Below are 20,258 nucleotides of genomic sequence, written 5' to 3'. Positions count from 1 at the left end.
GTATTGGTGGATACTAAAGTCGGTAAACTATGTATCAATTTATTTGTAGGTGTGTATTGGGTCATTGCTAGGTGTGCATAAAAAAGCTTATAGTATGTATTAGTAAGTCATCAAGTGTATATTATTTGCTGATGTGCTGTATATACTGATAAGTGTTATAATCTGAAAATTGTATATCGTTTTATCTAGAGGTGTGTATTGGAACGACGAATAACAATTTTGCTAGGTGTGTATTTATTAGTTATGTACTGTGTACTGGTGAATATTAGATGCTGTAAACTATATATCAATTTAGCTATAGTTGTATATTGGATCATTGCTGGGTATCAAAAAAACTTACAGTATATATTATCTGACTATATATTTAGTATATATCATATGATCATATAGTATGTATCACTAAAAAGTATGCTATGAAAATAAGAAAGAAAGAGAATGCCTTAATCATGAGACTAATAACTCTATTAGTAAAATTTTTTTTAACTTTTAGATATATTCTTTAAGATTGGTATTAAAAGAAATATGGCAAACTATCAAACCCACTCTATATGATATTTTATAGTGTTCATTCCATATGATTTTTGTTCTCAAAAAAAGTCCACTGTTATCCAAACTTGATTGAAAGTTTTAAATGAAAAAAGTTTCACTGTTGATTATGATTGGCCAGCTAACAATTTTTATTATTTTAAATAAATTTTTTTTAGATGGTATACTGGTTTGTTATTGGATGGTGCAAGATACACATAATAAAATCATTTTAATTAATAATATCTTAATTCTTTGTCTCTTATTCAATGATATAATGGCTCTTTATTGGATAGATCAAAATAGATGTGGTAGGATGGCTCTAACCAATAATACCTCCACTTAACTATTCACTTGTTGGGAATCCATGTCACCATGTCTACATTTATTGAGTTGTTGGGCTATGTTTCTTTCAGTGTTGAGTTAGGTGGTCTGATCATTATCATGGGTGGTCAAAAATAAAAATCTAACTCAAACTATATAGATAGGATAAGTTGGGATCAAATTCTCAGGGATCAAAGAACTGAGTTGTGTTCAATTAAAATAAATATGATGAACAATTTAGATTTTAAAATTTTTAAGAGGAATAAAAAAAATAAGTTTGACAAAAATAAAATTGAGAAAAATCAATTAGAAGAAAATACTTCAGATTTTCGAATCCATCTTTTAATCATAAATCAGTATTCTAATCAAAGCAATCCAAATCACTACAAACTACAAACCATAGTGATAATAAAATGATACATTTATGATCTTGCTCTCTGATAAGTCGTATATTTTTATATTTATTTTAGATATTTTTAATAATTTATGGTGCTAACATCTTCTAAAAAAATCTAATTTCATAAATAAATTAGATTTTCTTACAAAAATAAATAATTTAAAAAAATATAAAATTAGAGTATATTTATAAAAAATAGATATCAAGTTAATTGAGTAATTTAAGTATCAAAATAATGAATAATAAATAAGTAATTTAACGCATATCATATTTTTTTATTTTTTAGACACAAAATTAGAGCAAAAATCAAGTCAAAATACCCCAAAAGTCAATTTTTATGGCCTTTGGTGCACGATGGATCGGTCGCTCTGTCCATAGATTTAAGGGCATTGTCTATAGAAACAGTACATGGTGCATGATGCGGTTCACGATGGGCAACTCATTTTTGTGCGATCGGACGGTTGATATCATGCCAGATACATGATTGAACGGCTAAGGACGCACGTTATCATATCTAGTGGTGGTGGCTCACTCCTAGTGCGTGATCTGACGGTCCAAATTAATTTGAAGCGAGATCCAATGGCTGTTGTTCGTTGTCGGTTGAGAACTAAATGAAGAAGGAATCTGATGCACCATCCAACGCTGAAAACCCATCTATCACATGATCCGACAGGCAGAAGCATTTCCGACTGTGAATAGGAGAGATTGAGCACGATTCGATGGCTGAAAACACTTCAAATGCATGATCCGATGGCTGCGGTTGATCTCGATCGTGATAAGGATTTAAACGTTGATTTTTGGGCTGATTTGGATGGTCCACATGTGATCCAACGGCTAGAAAATTAAGATATAGGTATAATACGATTTTAAAAGATTTTAGGACTCCTTTTGCTTCCAAAAAAAAAATGAAAAATTTATTTATAAATAGGAGGTTCGAGAATAAGAGAAAAGAGCAGAGAAAAATAATAAAAAAATAAAAAAAAAAGAAAAAAGATTAGAGAGGTTTAGGGTTCCAAAGGAGAGAAGAAGAAAAATTAGTTCGCTCCATGAAGTACGAAAGAAGAAGGAAAGATCATCAACCATCTTCCTGACGAGACTGTGCTAATCTACTTTAGAGTCTTTGTTATAGTTTTATTTTATTTTATTATTTTTTTAAATTTTTTATACTTAAATCTTAATTAATATAAAATTTATTTTTTTGCACTTTAAATTCTTATCTTTTATTTTTATTATAAGTAGATGCTAGGATTTAGTTAGTAGATCTTAGTACCAATTTATTTCTATGCTCTTTAAATTTCTGTCTTTTATTTTTATTACAAGTAGAAGTTAGGATCTAAATAGTAGATCTTAGTACCAGATTTATTTTTTATACTTTTAATTTTTATTTTTTGATTTAAATTAATTTTTTAAAATTTTATTTTTTTATAAAATTAAATATTTCAAATCAAAGTACTGCCTTCTCTGTAGATTCAATTTGACTCACTACTTTCTATGTATTTTTAATTTTTAAAAATTAAAATTAATTTAATAATCATGATGTCTTAACGACAACATTGCAAGCTATCAATTTTTGGTGCCATTGTCGAAGAAGGCACCAATTTTAATATTTTATTTTTTTAATTTTTTTTATAAATATAGCTTACTAACTTTTTTTTTATTTTTTTTGGTAGAAGAAAAATAAAAAAATAGATAGAAAGCTTTCAATTTTGCTTGGTGAGTCAATCCTAGCCCTAGACTTCTTTTCTTTTTAGTATTATTTACTTTCTTTTCAAATTAATTTAAAAATAACTCACTTGAACCTACTAAAAACTTCATGACAAGAGTAGAAACCCTAATTGCATAGAGCATGCATCATATAGATTTATTATTATTTATTTTAATGATTGCTAGAGACAAAGTGAGCCTCTCAAGTTAATTAGTTTCATGTATCTAATTTAGTTACATAGAATCTCTTGTTTGAAATTGGTTGTACATATTCATCTCAAATCAACTTAAGGACAATACCCATAACAAGATAAGATGAAGATTTCATCATCTTTCTTAGCCCAAAAAAATTACCAACCAGCATTCCACATTAACCCAAGCCTAATTAAAATTAAGTAGATATTGACCTCTAGGATCAATTGAGTTCAGTTTGAGTATTGTGATGAAGTCAAATACAAAGTAAATTTGGACTCATCTTTGAAACTGGTGTCTAAGGCAAGAGGTTACAAAGGCTAAGCCTAAGTAGACTCGTGGTTATTTAATTAGTTCTGTTAGCTTACCTGACCAATCTAATTAGTGTCTAAAGCAAGCAATGGGGGGACCTCCATGACCCCACCTCTTACTTGGTTAGTAAAGAAAGTGAGAACAGACCCAACTTGTATTTAGGCTAAGCCACTCTACATCAAACTATTAAGTCTAAAAAATTCGTAGGTGTCTAGGTTTAATTACTTACTAAATTGATTGTAATTAATACTTAACCACAACTAATTCTTCTCATCTATCATCTCTAGGTTTAGGGTTTTCTTAAGGTTCTCACCTTTAGAACTTCTCTCTTTCTTCCTCTTTCTTTTCTTTCTTCCTCTTCTTAAAAAAAAAGTGTTTGCACTAGTATATGCATGGTAGAAGATTTTTTTTTCTGACCTAGTTAAACCTAATCCTGAAGTTGAACGGTTAATCCATGTTAAACCTGATAATCAAATGGCTGAAAACCCTGGAGAATCACCTAGGCAGATGAAGGAATATTTTATTCCTTTCACATATAACCCATCAATGTTTCTATCATTCTATGGGTCAAATATTCAATTGATTTAAATCAGCCATCTAAAGAGGAGTCCCATGAGATTAGAACTCTCTCTTTCCATGCGCATAAGGAAGCCCCATGCCCACTTTTTTTGTTTGCGCCTATTTGTCTTCTTGTGCATGAGGTATGTTGCGTATAAGAAGTCCACATTATTCCTTTCTTCCGTGAGATATATGGGGTGCAAAAGAATTAGTTGTGGGCGGCATCATAAAGCAAGAGTCCCATGATCTTTGGACTCTTATCTTCCTACCTAAACTCTATCTCCCCTTTGCCTATTTAAACATGGGTCTTAAGTGATGGTACCAAAGGCTGATATGGATCAGGTTTTGATGCCCAAAAGGAGGGGAGGTGAGCATGAAAATTCTAGGGAGAGAGAGGGATGGTGTGATCCTTCTTGGCATGAGGTAAGTTGGTGTATATCCTTTCTTTCTTACCAACAACCAAAGGTTAGTTGTTAGGACCATCTCTTTCTCTCTTTTGTCTATGTTTGGACATGGGTTTTTTTCCCCTCTTTGTCCAAGAGTTAGACAAAAATTTCTGTATCTCTAGCATAGAGATTTGGTGCATGGGTTTTTAAAAGAAAAGAAAAAAAATGATTCTTCTTATGATCTCTAGTATAGAGATCATCATCCTCTTATTTTTTTTTCTTCTCTAAAAGTATCTTGAGAGAAAAGAAGATTTTCAATCGTTAAGATGTGATCTCTGCAAGAGAACTAGCACCTTGATGAGATTAAGAAGCTTTTGATCAGATCGAAACTTCGTGTGGATATCCGTAGAAGCCGGACGTTTGTGCAGCTTCAATAAACTTTTGAAAGACATCCATGATCATCAGTTCACGACGTAGATCAATTCATGCTCAAGTATAAAGATTAGATCTTCTCTATTTATTTTTTTCTATTTGATTTATGTATCTAAATCTTATCTCACATATGTCGATCCTGTTTATAATTTTAAGATTTGATCTTATGCATATTTAGATTAAATTAGATTTAATCTAAATTTTTAAAATTTTCACTGCATACTTGTTTCAATATTTTTGCATGCATGAAACCATGAAATTTCAACAGTGGTATCAGAGCCTCGTTATATGTATGAGATTAGGATTTACATTTGAAATCTGTAGAGAAAAATTTCAGATCTAAAAGTTTTTGATATCGTTCTGACATAAGGTTGTCTTGATATAACTTGTTATATTATATAGTTGTCCTATAACGATATTAAAATTTTTAATTTAAATAAAATTTTAGATCTAATTTTTTCAGTATATATGTGATATATATTTTGTTATTTAGATCTGAAAAGAATTTTGAGATCTATTTTGATTCGTATATATGATATATGAAAGCATATTTAGGGCTGAAATTTATTTCTATGACCTGAACTTATTCATGTATATGATATATGTTTGTGTTCATGATCTGAAAATTATTTCAAGATCAAACTTACTTTTCATGCAAAGAATTTAGATCTAAAAATTTTGATTTAAGATCTGAAATTAGTGTTTATGCATGAGGGATTGGTCATGGATAGATCAAATTAGATCATGTAGTTGGATTACATCTAGAATTTTTGATTTGATCATATTGGGTCTAAATCGATTTAGCAGTTGATCAAACCATGTCAAGTATTGATTAGGGTTAGGTCAATAGAGCTTAAGATCATATAATTATTGTTGATCGAATCGATTGACATCCATATGTAAAATTTATTAACCTAAGGATCTAATTTGACTCTATGGCTCGAATCTGATTCACCTAAGCTAACTTATTCGGATCAATTAACCAATTAGTGTCTAAGACAAGTGATTGAAAGGTGGTTATTTAATTGATTCTATTCACTTATCTAGCTAATTTGTTGGTGTCTAAAGAAGGCAACGGAGGGATCCCCACCAATCTCCATTTACCTGATTAATTTAGAAGATTGAGTCTCAAATATGGTTGCTTGGCGATTTGATTTAGCCCATGCCAATTAGATCAGTCATATGATGATTGATTAGATGAGACCTAAATTCAAATCTCTCCATAAACATTAAGTCTAATGATTTTCCATCATTGTAGATGTGCGGATGTGCTATCGGTGTTGATTATTCTAGACTGATCACAGTGGTTCAGTTACATCGAGAACACGCAATCACTCTATTAGCAAAGAGTTGCTCCCGGATAAAGATGGGGTTAGGCTCAATAACTGTTAGGTAAGAGACCCAATGATGGCTTTGCACCTGCTTGTGAATTATGGGTCTGACTTAACTAAAAAGTGTGGGCAATAACTGTTAGGTGAGCTCATATGACTTAGAGATCAAGTCACTGCAACATGCTTAGAGAAGTATCTGAATAAAGAGTTGTCCATGCATCAATGTGCATGTTACTAATAACTGTTAGGTGAGGTGCACGGCATCGGTGGGACCGTAGCACTCATTAAAAACCTAATTATCATGTTAAAATTTTTGTTTCTTCACTTGGAGAGTGTGAGAGATCTGATAAAATAGTGAGAGTTTTCTTGTTGCATCTAAAAGTCTATAGAGCAAATTATAAAATAAGTACAAACATCCAATTAGAATCTTTGCTCTCTGATATTTATTGTGTTAGCTTCCAACCCTCTAGCTTAAATCCTAGATATTAACCGTTTAACCAAAACCAATTATATAGATTGAGTCACAAACCTAAGAATCATTTTTAATTTTAGAAAAATTAAGCAATATTCTTTATTAGGTTATTCTGATGTTAACAACCTGTCCAACCCAAAGTCAATGAGCTATACTTGATGAGTGGATGGACAATGACAATAAAGATAGGTGCTATATGTTGAAGTCTATGTTAGATGAACTCCAACATATGTATAAGCACATGTTCACTGTCAACGATATATTGATTTATCTATAAGTGTTATGAGGTGATCAGAGTCGCACAGCGTATGAGATGCATGATGGACAGTCAGTCTATGATCATAATTTGATAATAATCAATGATATTAAGAAGCTTAAAAGGCTTGACATGATCATGCATAAGGAATTATTTATGGATTTGATCCTGCAATCCCTGTTTAGTTTATATGGATAATTTATGGTAGATTACCATATGAATGACCTTTTTGGCATCTTATTTGAATTAGTTAAATTATTGGCAACTAAGAAACCTTGAAAGAGTTCAGAGGTAAATACTTGGAGAGCCTAAAGAAACATGGACACATCTTGAGTAGGCATGTCAAAATTGCTTAATACTATCCTAATGATTTTTTCTTCTTCCAATTGAGTTTTAGGCCTAGTATTTTTATATAGAGTCTATAAAAAGGTAAAGGGCTGAGAAAGTAACCCTTAAAATTGGTAATAGGGCAAGAGTTGCTGCTGTGGCCATGGATATCTATCCTTTGTGATCATTATTTGGATTTAGTTCTTAGAGACAGTCTCTATCATTTGCATGGTGATGCATCTATGAACTTAATTGAGTAAGCAGTGAATGCCATTGGATCTGAGAGATCCAAAGTTGAGATAAATCTTAAGTATACATAGAACCTTGGGCTAGATTGTATAAGAGAAGAAATTATTAATAGACTGGAGAAATATGAGCTTTTGAGCTCATTGACTGTTGAGTCATATCTAGTTTGTGTATCATCTCTTTGAAAAAAAATGATCAAGCTACTCTTGTGGGACAAGAGAAAAAAGACCACTAAGATACTTATCCTTGTACACATTTTTTGTGTGTAGCCCATTTGATGTTCTAACAAAAGAAGTTATTTCTACTTTGTTACCTTTACCAATGATCAGTCATGGTATAGGTATGTATGTAAGATATAAATCTAAAATTTTTGAAAGGTTCAAAGAATTCATATGTAAAGTAGAGAAGTAAATCAAAGAATTTTTAACAGTACTTTGATCGGATCGAGGATACAATATCAAAATTTTTTTTTTTGATTATCTCATAAAATGACATAGTTTCATATTAGACCTCTCTTAGTATATCTCAGCTCAACGAGATAATTAAGAAGAGTTATGGGTCTGTATGAGATATGGACTGGCCCATGATGGATTTTATTGATTTATTTTATTTCTTTAGGGATATACTTTATTTTTATGAAATTGGATTCTTTCTAAATCTATTCCTACCATACCGTATGAGATATGGCATAGTAAAAATTGAATCTTGATTATTTCAAAATTCAAGCATGTCCAGCCTATGTCAAAGACAGTAGGTGGATATGTTAGAGGATAAGTCTATAAAACTCATCCTAAAAGAGTTTGGGATACTACTTTTCTTCTGAAAGGATTGCAATATGATTGTGACCCATCATACTATCTTTTTGAAAAATTATTTAACCAAAATAAAGTAATGAGAGGAAAGTTAAGCTCAAAGAGTGTCTTTGAAGAGCAGCGAGCCATAGGACCTAAAGAACCTATTCATGATGAACTAGTATACGTAAGTTTCTTTTTCACCTCGTGCATATAGTAGGATCTTCTATCCTTTCAAAAGGTACTTGGGTATGCTTAACAGAGGATATAAAAAAAAATTATTTCTCATGGGAGATAGGGAACATAGAGATGATCCCAAAACCTACAATGAGGTGATGTTAGACATCGACTCCAAAAAAAGAATGTGAATTAGCTTTCTTGACTAGATATCTTTTGAAGATTTCTATATGGAGTAGTTTATGGATTTCACTTCTCGTGATAAGAGATCACAAAGTCTGTAATAATCTTGGAGTTAGAACTTTTATTTCGATCAGTGGGAGTGTCCAATACTGACATCAGTTAAAATATGATTGTATATAGAATTCTCAATGAAAAATATGAAGCAAACATCCTATATTTTGAGAATATAAAGATCTATAGAGATAGATACAATTGGATGCTTGTGTTTTCACATATAAAGTACAGAGAGTAGATGCTGAAAGGGTTCAGTATAGAAATCTCATAGAGGGATCCGCTATCCTCTTAGGTATAAATATATTCCATGTAATATATTTGAATTGATATAGTTAATAATGTGAATGTCACGAGTAGATATCAGTTGTATTTAGGCTGAGAGCGCTGATTATTGTGAAAACATCCTTAAGTTTTTGAGAAGAACTAAGGATTTGTTCTTAATTTGGAGAAGGATCAAAGCTAGGAGTGGGATAATACACCAATTCAGATTTTATGTCTGATTTTAATGATAGAATGTCTACATCATAGGTGTAATCATGTCGATATCTTGGAAGGATTCTAAGCAATCGATCGATGGAAGTTGAATACACTGTAGATGTGTAGGATGTATTCTGGTTCTAATGTTAGTTGTAGAACTGGATGTCATACCATCAGATGTCATGATACTATACTACAAAGACAATGGCACCATAGTCCTTGCTAAGGAGTCTAGGTCTCACTAGATATCCAAGCACATAGAGCAACAGAACATGCGACTATCTCAAGTAGAAATACATAGAGGTACAGAAAGTAAACTCTATATGAGATATGGATAATCCACTGGTAAGTCACTTAGCTAGCTGAAGACTAAAGCCTGTCTTGAGAAGATAGGGCTTAGTATATGACAGATTAATTTTAGTGTAAGTGGGAGATTGTTGGATGTATGTTCTAGAAGTCAATCTTGGCTAACGCATATCATATTTTTGAGATATATTTTTATACTTTATGGGTATTTATATTACTGTTTATATTTATGTGTCCATGAATCATTAAGAGATTAACAAGATGATGATGCATATTCTCAAAGAATTGAGAATTTGAGACATGTGTCATTGATGGTTAATTCTTAAATTGCTCTTAGTTATAGGATCATCATGGGGATGGTGATTGATCTAGATAGACCAGTGCACGGATTGCTTCTTTCGGATAGATAAGTCTCGAGTCTGCGGTGTAGTGACACTGGAGTGAGAGTATAGATGGTTGTTAGAAAATAACTAGCATTGAGCATGACCAACACGAGAAGTCACATGGATGTCTGCTCACTCATTAGTGACTTTCTCGATGCTCAGTGGTGTGACTGATCCTTTGACTTGCAGTGCTATAGCTGCTCGCAGTGTGACTGTTGGAGTTTGACTACACATAAATATTGACTTAATGAGTCTTTATAATGGATGTTGGCGATAGTTGATCCACTGTATGAGTAGGATGTGCACCTAAATGAAATCTATCGATCCTAACAGAAAAGAGTAGTCCTATGAGATTTAAAAAGCTGAGCCTTTAAGTCTATGGCCATAGCAGTGTGATTGATAGAAAAGAGTTTTCATAAAAATCATACATAGACTTGAGCTAATTGAATCTATCATATGACTGATGATGAGGTTTGATGATTCATTTATGATCTGTCATCTAATCGAGACTCACGATAGAGGGACTGTATCATACGTTAACTGCACCTATAGGTTTATCATCTTTTATTCTGCTAGATTGTCACTATATACTGTTAGGTATCACTGGTGGATTGTGAGACCCACGAGCATCATCTCGATGATCGATGATCCTTGATGGCCAGAGTTGGAATAGTTCCAACCCATTGAAAAGAATTTTGATGATATTGTGATAGGGATCATAATATATCTCATTATTAGACAGAATAAAATCTATGGAGTTACACACAAAGAGGCTTTTGACTGATCAGATGGTTGAATTACGATTATGAATCGTGGTAGGATTTGATTATCAATTTGATTGATGATTAATCCAATGCAAAAGTTATAATTAAGTAACTTGCTAAAGAGTTAGTGAATTATAGGAGAATTAATTAGCAATTAGATTGCTAATTTGTTTAATTTGATTGAGTTATGGGGCTTGCATCAAGTCTAATTAAATTAAATTTAATTTGACTTGACATGGATTTGATTTGATCAAGCCTAATTAGGTTATTTTAGATAACCAAATTGCATGGGAGAATAATTCTTTGTTGAATTCAGATTTGGATTTGACTTAATTTCTAATTGGACTAGGATCTAAACAAGAGTGTTTGAGTTTTTATTTAGATTAAGAATTTTTCTCTTCATGGGTGTACTAAATTCTAATTGGATTAGGATTAAATTGAGTTTTACTCAAGCACCAAGAGAGGTCCAAAAAGACTAGGACTCCTCTAATTAGGTGACATCTAATCTAAATAGTTTGGACTCCTAATCAGATTTAAATTCTAATCTATTTGGATCTAATCAATTTTTAATATGATTAGAATTAGTTAAAGTTTAAATTGATTTAAATTAGCCATCTAAAAAGGAGTCATATGAGATTAGAACTCTCTCTTTCCATGCGCATAAGGAAGCCCCATGCCCACTTTTTTTGTTTGCACCTATTTTTCTTCTTGTGTGTGAGGTATGTTGCGTGTAAGAAGTCCATGTTATTCCTTTCTTCCATGAAATATATGGGGTGCAAAAGAATTAGTTGTGGGCGGCATCATAAAGCAAGAGTCCCGTGATCTTTGGACTCTTATCTTCCTACCTAAACTCTATCTCTCCTTTGCCTATTTAAACATGGGTCTTAAGGGACGGTACCAAAGGCTGATATGGATCAAGTTTTGATGCCCAAAAGGAGGGGAGGCGAGCATGAAAATTCAAGGGCGAGAGAGAGACAGCGTGATGCTTCTTGGTGTGAGGTAAGTTGGTGTATATCCCTTTGGACAAACAACCAAAGGTTGGTTGTTAGGACCATCTCTTTCTCTCTTTTGTCTATGTTTGGACATGGATTTTTCTTCTCCTCTTTGTCCAAAAGTTGGATAAAAATTTTTACATCTCTAGCGGAGAGATTTGGTGCATGGATTTTAGGAAGAAAAAAGAAGAAAGAATTTTTTTCATGATCCTTAACATAGAGATCATCATCCTCATATTTTCTTCTTCTCTAAGAGTGTCCTGAGAGAAGAAAAGATTTTCAACCATCAAAATGCGATCTCTGTAAGAGAGCTAGCATCCCAGTGAGATCAAAAAGCTTCTGATTAGATCGAAGTTTTGTATGAATACCCGTAGAGGCCAGACGCTTGTGTGACTTTAAGAGACCTTTGGAAGATATTCATGATCATCAGTTCACGGTATAGATCAATCCGTGCTAAGGTATGAAGATTAGATCTTCTCTATTTATTTTTCTCTATTTAATTTCTGTATCTGAATCCTATCTCACATATGTCGATCCTATTTATGATTTTAAGATTTGATCTTATGCATTCTTAGATTAAATTAGATTTAATCTAAATTTTTTAAAATTTTTTCTGCGTATTTGTTTCAATATTTTTGCATGTATGAAATCATGAAATCTCAACAGTATCCATACCTACTGACCATTATACTCAGCCAAGATCAGAATTACTAGTTGAACCCCTCATGGCACTGGTTGAACCTTTGCCTAAAATGGAAGAGGCAACAATAGGAGATCTAGAAACACTCTTTTAGCACATCGAGTACATAGATCTAGGCCTCTTAGAACCCCGACCAGTACTTAAGTTATACCTAGATCTAATTATAAAAGAAGAGTTGTTAGCTATCAAAGGAATGAGTCACATAATGGTCCCATGTAGGAAATATTTTAAGGAAGAGATGAATCACGTACGAAATTATAGACCTACATTAAGATTCGGATAGAAATAGGATAAGTACTTTTTTAGCATCCAATTGTAGATGTTAAACTTAGCACTTACTAGAAGGCAACTCAGATCTTTATAGTTTAATTTCATTTCTCTCTTTAGTTTGTTTAGGCTTTTACTTCAGTTGCTTTAATGAATAAGTTAGGGAGGAGAGCCAAATATGCATCTGCAAGGATATTTGAAGACCCCTACTGAACTAAGAACACAGCGAGTCAGGTATATTTTTTCCTATCTTTTTTTTTTATCTATTGTACCCTCTATTTTTGTCTCTCCATTGTGGATAATATCGATTAAGTTTGGGGGAGAATAATAATTATAATTTTTTTTTTGGTCTTTGAGTAAGTTAGCATTTAGCATTTAGGCACCGATTACACTTAAAGAATCAAGCTAAACTAAGTAATTTTTTTTTAAAATAAATTGATGAATAGATCAGAGAGTTTGTGAGATATCAAAGAATCAAGTATTAAGAAAATTCAATAAAGAGTTAAGTCTAGAACATAAATATTTTTTCGTCAGGACTTCTAATTCCTGCTACCAGCATCAAAGAAAAAATTACTTCTTATAGGCTAGTGTAGAGAAACTATATATTTTTTATAATAAAAAAAATAAAAATAAAATAGTTTTCAAGTACTTCTCACCAAGTAATCGATCCTTGCCTAAGCAAGTATTGAGGTTCGCATCGAAAAATGAGAAGGGCAAAGAAGCTCATTGTAAGGCTAGTTTTAACTCGTAACCTGTTTGATTGGAGCAAGCAAGTCCAAAAGATATTTTATATCTAGTGCTCTAAAGTCATCTAATTTGGAAGTCATTGGCTGAAAACTTGCTACATAGGTCAGATAAAAAGCTTAAGGAGTTAAGACACTCAATAGTAGTATAACATTATAAAAAAAAAGAGAGAAGAGAATCTAAACATTGATCTCCCACTGAGTAACTGGATCCCTTCACTTAAGTAATCATTGATGTTCGTATCAAAAAATGGACAATGTGAAGATGCTTTTATAATAAATGAAGGATGGAAGTAACAATACACTCACCCATGTGAAGGTAAATGATTTAGAGATAAAAGTAGGGGCAATTTAGAAATAATTCAGAAAAGATTTAGTATTTTTCACTTAATTCTCATATTGGTTAAGTATTAATACCTCAATGATATACCTCACTCACGCTCTACTGAATATCAGTGGCTTTTTGAAAAAAAATTGTTCCGTAAAACTTAAAACTCTAAGCTTAAAGGTATCTAGCTCTAAATCTTTTCTTTACTCGAGGACGAGTAAGACTCAAGTTAGGGGTGTAGTAAGTGCATAAATATGATCAAAAAAGCATTAATTTATAGACTAAATAATCTTTAGTCTTTTAGAATTGATGCTTTTTCATATATTTTACAAGAAAAAGGAGCACCAACGCAAAAAGTCCGATTCACAGGCCTAAAGGCAGTGGATTGGATCCAAAATGAAGACCAAAAGAGGATCAAATACGGTCCAAACCAAGCCATGGCCCAAATCATGATAGGCCCAAAAAAAGGCAAGAGGGGACATATGCAGTATTTACTCAAAAGAGATGGTTTTGAAGGAAAAATAGACTTTGGCATGGCATTTAATGAGGGGGGCCCATGTTGGCTTTAAATGTTATGGAGGCTGTTGGTGCAGAATTCCGTCGAAACTGGAGTTGTTGGAGTCGAGATGACCCGGCCGCTGTCGGGACCTGCAAGGAAAGTCTAAATCAGAGTTGGGGGTGCTCCTGCAAGACCCTCCGATGCTCAAGTCAGTACTCTGCTTCAACAGAAATGGAGTGCTCGAGTGAGAATTTTAGTAGAGTTTTGAGATAGAATTTTTGAGCTTAGAGAAGAACGTATCTGGAGATCCCTTTTTATAGACGGAGAGCGTAACTGCTTGACAGCGATGTCTGTAACTGCCTGGTAGTGGGCCGTTCAGAGCTGCCTGGAGTTTGTTACGAAGAGTAGTGGCATCAGGGGTCGTTTAGAGCCACGTGGAGTTTGCTACGGAGAAGAGAGTGGTGTCCGTTGTTGCAACTTGCCAGAGAGTAGTGGAGCCACATGAAATCCGCTGCAGAGAGTAGAGCAGGGTAGTGGCCATTGTCATGACTTGCCAGAGAGTTCGGATCTATCGGCTGAAGCTCGGTTGGGGCATCTGACGGAGCGGAATGGCTCTCTATCCCATCGATCTAGGAGAAGCTCGGATGCCTCGAAGCTGCTGACGAGACTACTGCTGTCGGATACCTTAGGCGCTGATACCACAGGTGGGAGTTCTGCTATAGAAACTCGGATGGAGATTTTTCATTGGTGAAGCCCGACAGGAGTAGGATTATTAGAGAAGTCCGTCTGAGATTCGCCTGATGTGGAAGCTCGTCTGAAGATGATCCGCCAGAGGAGTTCGATTTCATGAAGGATCTGGCGGGGGGTCGGCCGGCGATGGACTTCGGATAGCGCTGGGGAGGTTCGGCAGACGTCGGAGGTGATCGGTCATTGTAAGAATCCAGCTGCCGAAGTCCGTCTATCGTAGAAGCTCGTCTGGGATTCGGCTACAAAGAAGCTCGTCTGGGATCCAGCTACAAAGAAGCTCGGCTGAAGTCTACTTGTAATGGAAGTTTGAAAAAGGCATGTTTATAGTAGGAGCTCGAATGGAATTTGCTTACAGTAGAGATCCAGAGTAGACTGCCCGCTATAGGAGTTCGGAGTGGATCGCCCGCTATAGGAGTTCGGAGTAGACCGCTCACTGTAGGAGTTTGGAGTAGACAGCTCGCTGTAGGAGTTCGGAGTAGATCGCTCGTAGTAGAAGTTTGGCTCTCACAGGAGCCCGATCGGAATCTTGAAGGTAGTCGACCGTCGTAGAAACTCGGATGGAGTTCGATTTCTGTATAAATCTCATTGTCGAAGAAGCTCGGATATCGACGGAGTCTAGAAGGAGTTCAGAGAATAGTTGGTTACTGTAGAAGGTCGGCTAACAGTGAAGCCTAGAGAGCCTTTGGAGCGGTACGGTAGATGGATGGAGAAGCTCATTGTCGGAGAAGTCCCTAAGGTCGGATGGTCGGGGGGGTTCAGAGAGATGCCACACACGGTCGGAAGTCGGAGAAGCCCTGGAAGGGTCGGTCCTTTACAAACTTCGGCTGGGGGGAGGGTATTTTATACCCAACACTAGTCTCCCTACTTTCGAGTTCGGATTCCGAATGAAGAAAGTACAGAGAAATTCTCACGGTCGAAGTTGCTTCCCTCAATTTCTATGCTCGGTGGTTGCCAGATATTTTGACGTTCGGCACGCTGGTACTGGAGGCTTTTCGAAAAAGATTTCTTCTTTTTAGAATTTCCATCGGAGCGTGGCTCTAGGTATGGTGCAATAATGACTTTATCAGCTGCCAGCCATTTTCAATAGTCTGTCAAGGTGAGTGAGACACGTGGCGAGTGCAGACCGGCCAGAGGAGATCCGCAATCATTATTGCATCGGATCCCGGGGTCTATTTAAACACGTTCTCCTCCATTAGGGGTCTCACTTTGCCTGAGAGAATCCCTCGGTTCATCTCCTCTTCCCCAAGAGCTCCAGCTTCCTCTAGCATCCTTCTTGGCCTTAGGCATCCTCCAGGTCGACTTCCATCGTCCTTGCCATCTTCCTGCACTCCCGGGCCGATCTAGGTTAGTTCCAGAACTCCTTGTCATTTTTCTGTCTTTTCTTCTTCGTATTCTGTTCGTTTAGCTTCCTTGAGGGCCTATTTGCTATTTTTCCTAATTTTTTTGAGATTTTGTGGCTTCCATGTGATTCGAAATATCTTCTGATATCTCCTCTTCTAGCAGTTCTAGGAGTTCGTCAGTCCCAGTCCCCCAAAGTCTGGTACCGTAGACGAACCCGTAGCTAGGATCGAGCCTTGTCCGACTTTTGCATCGGACACCATCCTTGGCTCCTTGACTTCGGATGAACTCCATACTGAATCCTTATCAGTGAGAGTTCATCCGGAGTCAAGGAGCCAGGGATGGTGTCTGGTGCAAAAGCCGGACAAGGCTCGGTCCTAGCTATGGGTTCGTCTACGGTACCAGAACTTTGGGGGACTGGGGCTGACGAACTCCTAGAACTGCTAGAAGAGGAGATATCAGAAGATATTTCGGATCAAATGGAAGCCACAAAATCTCAAAAAAATCAAGAAAAATAGCAAACAGGCCCTCAAGGAAGCTAAACGAACAGAATATGAAGAAGAAAGGACAGGAAAACGACAAAGAGTTTCGGAACTAACCTAGATCGGCCCCGGGAGTGCAGGAAGATGGCAAGGACGATGGAAGTTGACCTGGAGGATGCCTAAGGCCAAGAAGGATGCTAGAGGAAGCTGGAGCTCTCGGGGAAGAGGAGATGAACTGAGGGATTCTCTCAGACAAAGTGAGACCCCTGAAGGAGGAGAACATGTTTAAATAGACCCCGAGATCCGACGCAATAATGATTGCGGACTCCTCTGGCCAGCCTGCACTCACCGCGTGTCCCACTCACCTTGACAGACTATTGAAAATGGCTGGCAGCTGACAGAGTCATTATTGTACCGTACTTAGAGCCACACTCCGGTGAAAATTCCAAAAAGAAATTTTTTTTTTCGAAAAGCCTCTAGTACCACCGTGCCGAACGTCAAAATATCTGGCAACCACCGAGCATGAAAATCGAGGGAAGCAACTTCGACCGTGAGAATTTCTCTGTACTTTCTTCATTTGGAATCTGAACTCAAAAGCAGGGGGACTGGTGTTGGGTATAAAATAACCCCCTCGATCGAAGTTTGTAAAGGACCGACCCTTCCATGGCTTCTCCGGCTTTCGACCATGTGTGGCGTCTCTCTGAACCCTCCCGACCGTCCGACCTTCCGGACTTCTCCGACAATGAGCTTTTTCATCCATCTACCATGCCGCTCCAAAGGCTCTCTAGGCCTCACTATTAGCCGACCTTCTACAGTGACCAACTATTCTCCGAACTCCTTCCAGACTCCGTCGATATCCGAGCTTCTTTGACAATGAGGTTTCTACAGAGATCGGACTCCATCCGAGTTTCTACGGTGGTCGTCCACCTTCAAGATCCTGATCGGGCTCCTGTGAGAGCCAAACTTCTACTACGAGCGATCTACTCCGAACTCCTATAGCGAGCGATCTACTCCGAACTCCTACAGCGAGCGGTCTACTCCGAACTCCTACAGCGGACGGTCTACTCTGGATCTCTACTGTAAGCAAATTCCATTCGAGCCCCTACTGTAAACATGCCTTTTTCGAACTTCCATTACGGTAGACTTCAGTTGAGCTTCTTCGTAGCAGGATCCCAGATGAGCTTCTTCGTAGCCGAATCCCAGACGAGCTTCTACGATGGACGGACTCCGGCAGCTGGACTTTTACAACGATCGATCGCCTCCGACATCTATCGTACCTCCCCAGCACCATTCGAAGTCCATCACCGGCCGACCCCCCGCCAGATCCTTCATGAAACCAAACTCCTCTGGCGGATCATCTTCAGACGAGCTTCCACATCAGGCGAATCCCAGACAGACTTCTCTAACAATCCTACTCCTGCAGGGCTTCACCAATGGAAAGTCTCCATCCGAGCTTCTACAACAGATAACTCCCACCTGTGGTATTAGTGCCTAAGGTATCCGATAGCAGTAGACTCATCAGCAGCTTCGAGGTATCCGAGCTTCTCCCAGATCGATGGGATAGAGAGCCATTCCACTCCGTCAGATGCCCCAACCGAGCTTCAGCTGACAGATTCAAACTCTCTGGCAAGTCACGATAATGGCCACTACCCTGCTCCACTCTCTACAGCGGATTCTGCATGGCTCCACTACTCTCTGAGAAGTTGCGACAACGGACACCACTCTCCTCTCCGTAGCAAACTCCACGTGGCTCTGAACGACCCCTGATGCCACTACTCTTCGTAACAAACTCCAGGCGGCTCTGAACGGCCCACTACCAGGCAGTTACAGACGTCACTGTCAAGCAGTTATGCTCTCCATCTATAAAAAGGGATCCCCAGATACGTTCTTCTCTAAGCTCAAAAACTCTATCTCAAAATTCTGCTAAAATTTTCACTCGAGCACTCCATTTCTGTTGAAGCAGAGTACTGACTTGAGCATCAGAGGGTCTTGTCAGAGCACCCCCAACTCCGATTTAGACTTTTCTTGCAGGTCCCGATGGCGGCCACGGTCATCTCGACTCCAGCAACTCCGGCTTCGACGGAATTCTGCACCAATAGAGGCTTTTGGTTGCAAATAGGATACTAGAAGCAAAGCTTGTACGTTGCCTTTTGGGGCTTTCGAGCAGGCACATTGGTCCATGAAGCGGCCTTTGGAGTGTGGCTATTTTATTTTTGCTTCACGGCTGTGCATGCACGAATGTGGAATGTGAAGGCAAGTAAAGGAGGGGCTGGGTGTGGACTCAGAGCAAGAAGCCATGATATTTGAATGCTGCTGTACAGGATCGAGCACGGTTTTGTTTGGGCATGCGAATGAAAAAGGAACAGCGGGCGGTCCTTACCCACGGCGTACACGGGCCTGAGACTGGTTCGCTAACTGAAATAGAGAGGAGAAAATAGAGAGTAGGGGTCTTAAAATCAAAAGAGGAAAGAAAAAAGTCACAAAGGATTAAGAGATCTCACCGATCTTTATTTTTATTAGTCCCACATCTACAAAAAAAAAAAAAAAAAAAAATCTACTATCTTTTATATCTATAAAGCCAATACCTTTACTTTTATATATCTCTCTCCACACCATATCTCTTGTAGGGCCCATATGATATATGAGAATATCCATCTTTTAAATTTTTTTAGTCATTTTGTTCCACTTCCTTCCATCCTTCCAACACACGAGAAGGAGAGTCAGTCAGAGAGTGGTACAAGAATTAGAAGACTCTGTAGAGGAAGATTGTGGGAGAAGATCCTAGTTTAGGTTCTTCTTTTTTTCTTTTATTTTTTTTTAAAATTTTTGTTCTAACTCCAAGCCCTATTAATAGCTCAGAGGTTAAAAATATTTGTGTTAGAAATTTTATTCAAGCAATAAATTAGTTTCTTTTCCTTCAATTTAATTTATATAATTTTTAATTTCAACATTAGGGTAGTTTAATTTCTTGCATTTATTTTTCTACGATTCTTTAATTTCTGTAATGTTAAATTCTCGCAATTAGCATAGTTTTATTTTATGTTTGCTTCAAATCAATTTATGTCTAGCTAAGCAATCCCCTTTGGATTTGTGATGAAGCTAGATCATGATTAGAAGTCTTTTTCTTTGAATTTTTTTTAAGCTTTTAATTTTTAGAGTTCTTCTCCATTCATGTCTCTTGCCAAGAGACTTGATGGGCTGTAGTTGGATCAGAATCCCTTCATAGTCTATGCTTGATTTGGTGCAAGAGGAGTAATGGGTAGAAGGCTCACAAGTATTTTAAACTCCTTTCTTCATCTTTTTTATGGAAAATTTTGATAGATTATAGTTGGGTTAGAACCCCTTCATAGTCCATACTTGGGTAACACAAGAGAAGTAGTTGAAAGAAAAAGTTTTTTGATTAGGGTAAAAGTGAAAGACTTGATAGATCATAGTTGAGTTAAATCTTTTCATGGTCCATGCTTGTTTATGCTTTACACCTTAATTAAGAGACATCATAAAAGAAACCATAGGAAGGCTATCTAAATCATTGGTCTAGTAGATTCAAAAGCTTTAGATCTTTTAG

The sequence above is a fragment of the Elaeis guineensis genome, chromosome 9 (genome assembly GCF_000442705.2).
Source record: "Elaeis guineensis isolate ETL-2024a chromosome 9, EG11, whole genome shotgun sequence".
NCBI lineage: Eukaryota > Viridiplantae > Streptophyta > Magnoliopsida > Arecales > Arecaceae > Elaeis > Elaeis guineensis.
Note: the sequence above shows the minus strand (reverse complement) of the source record.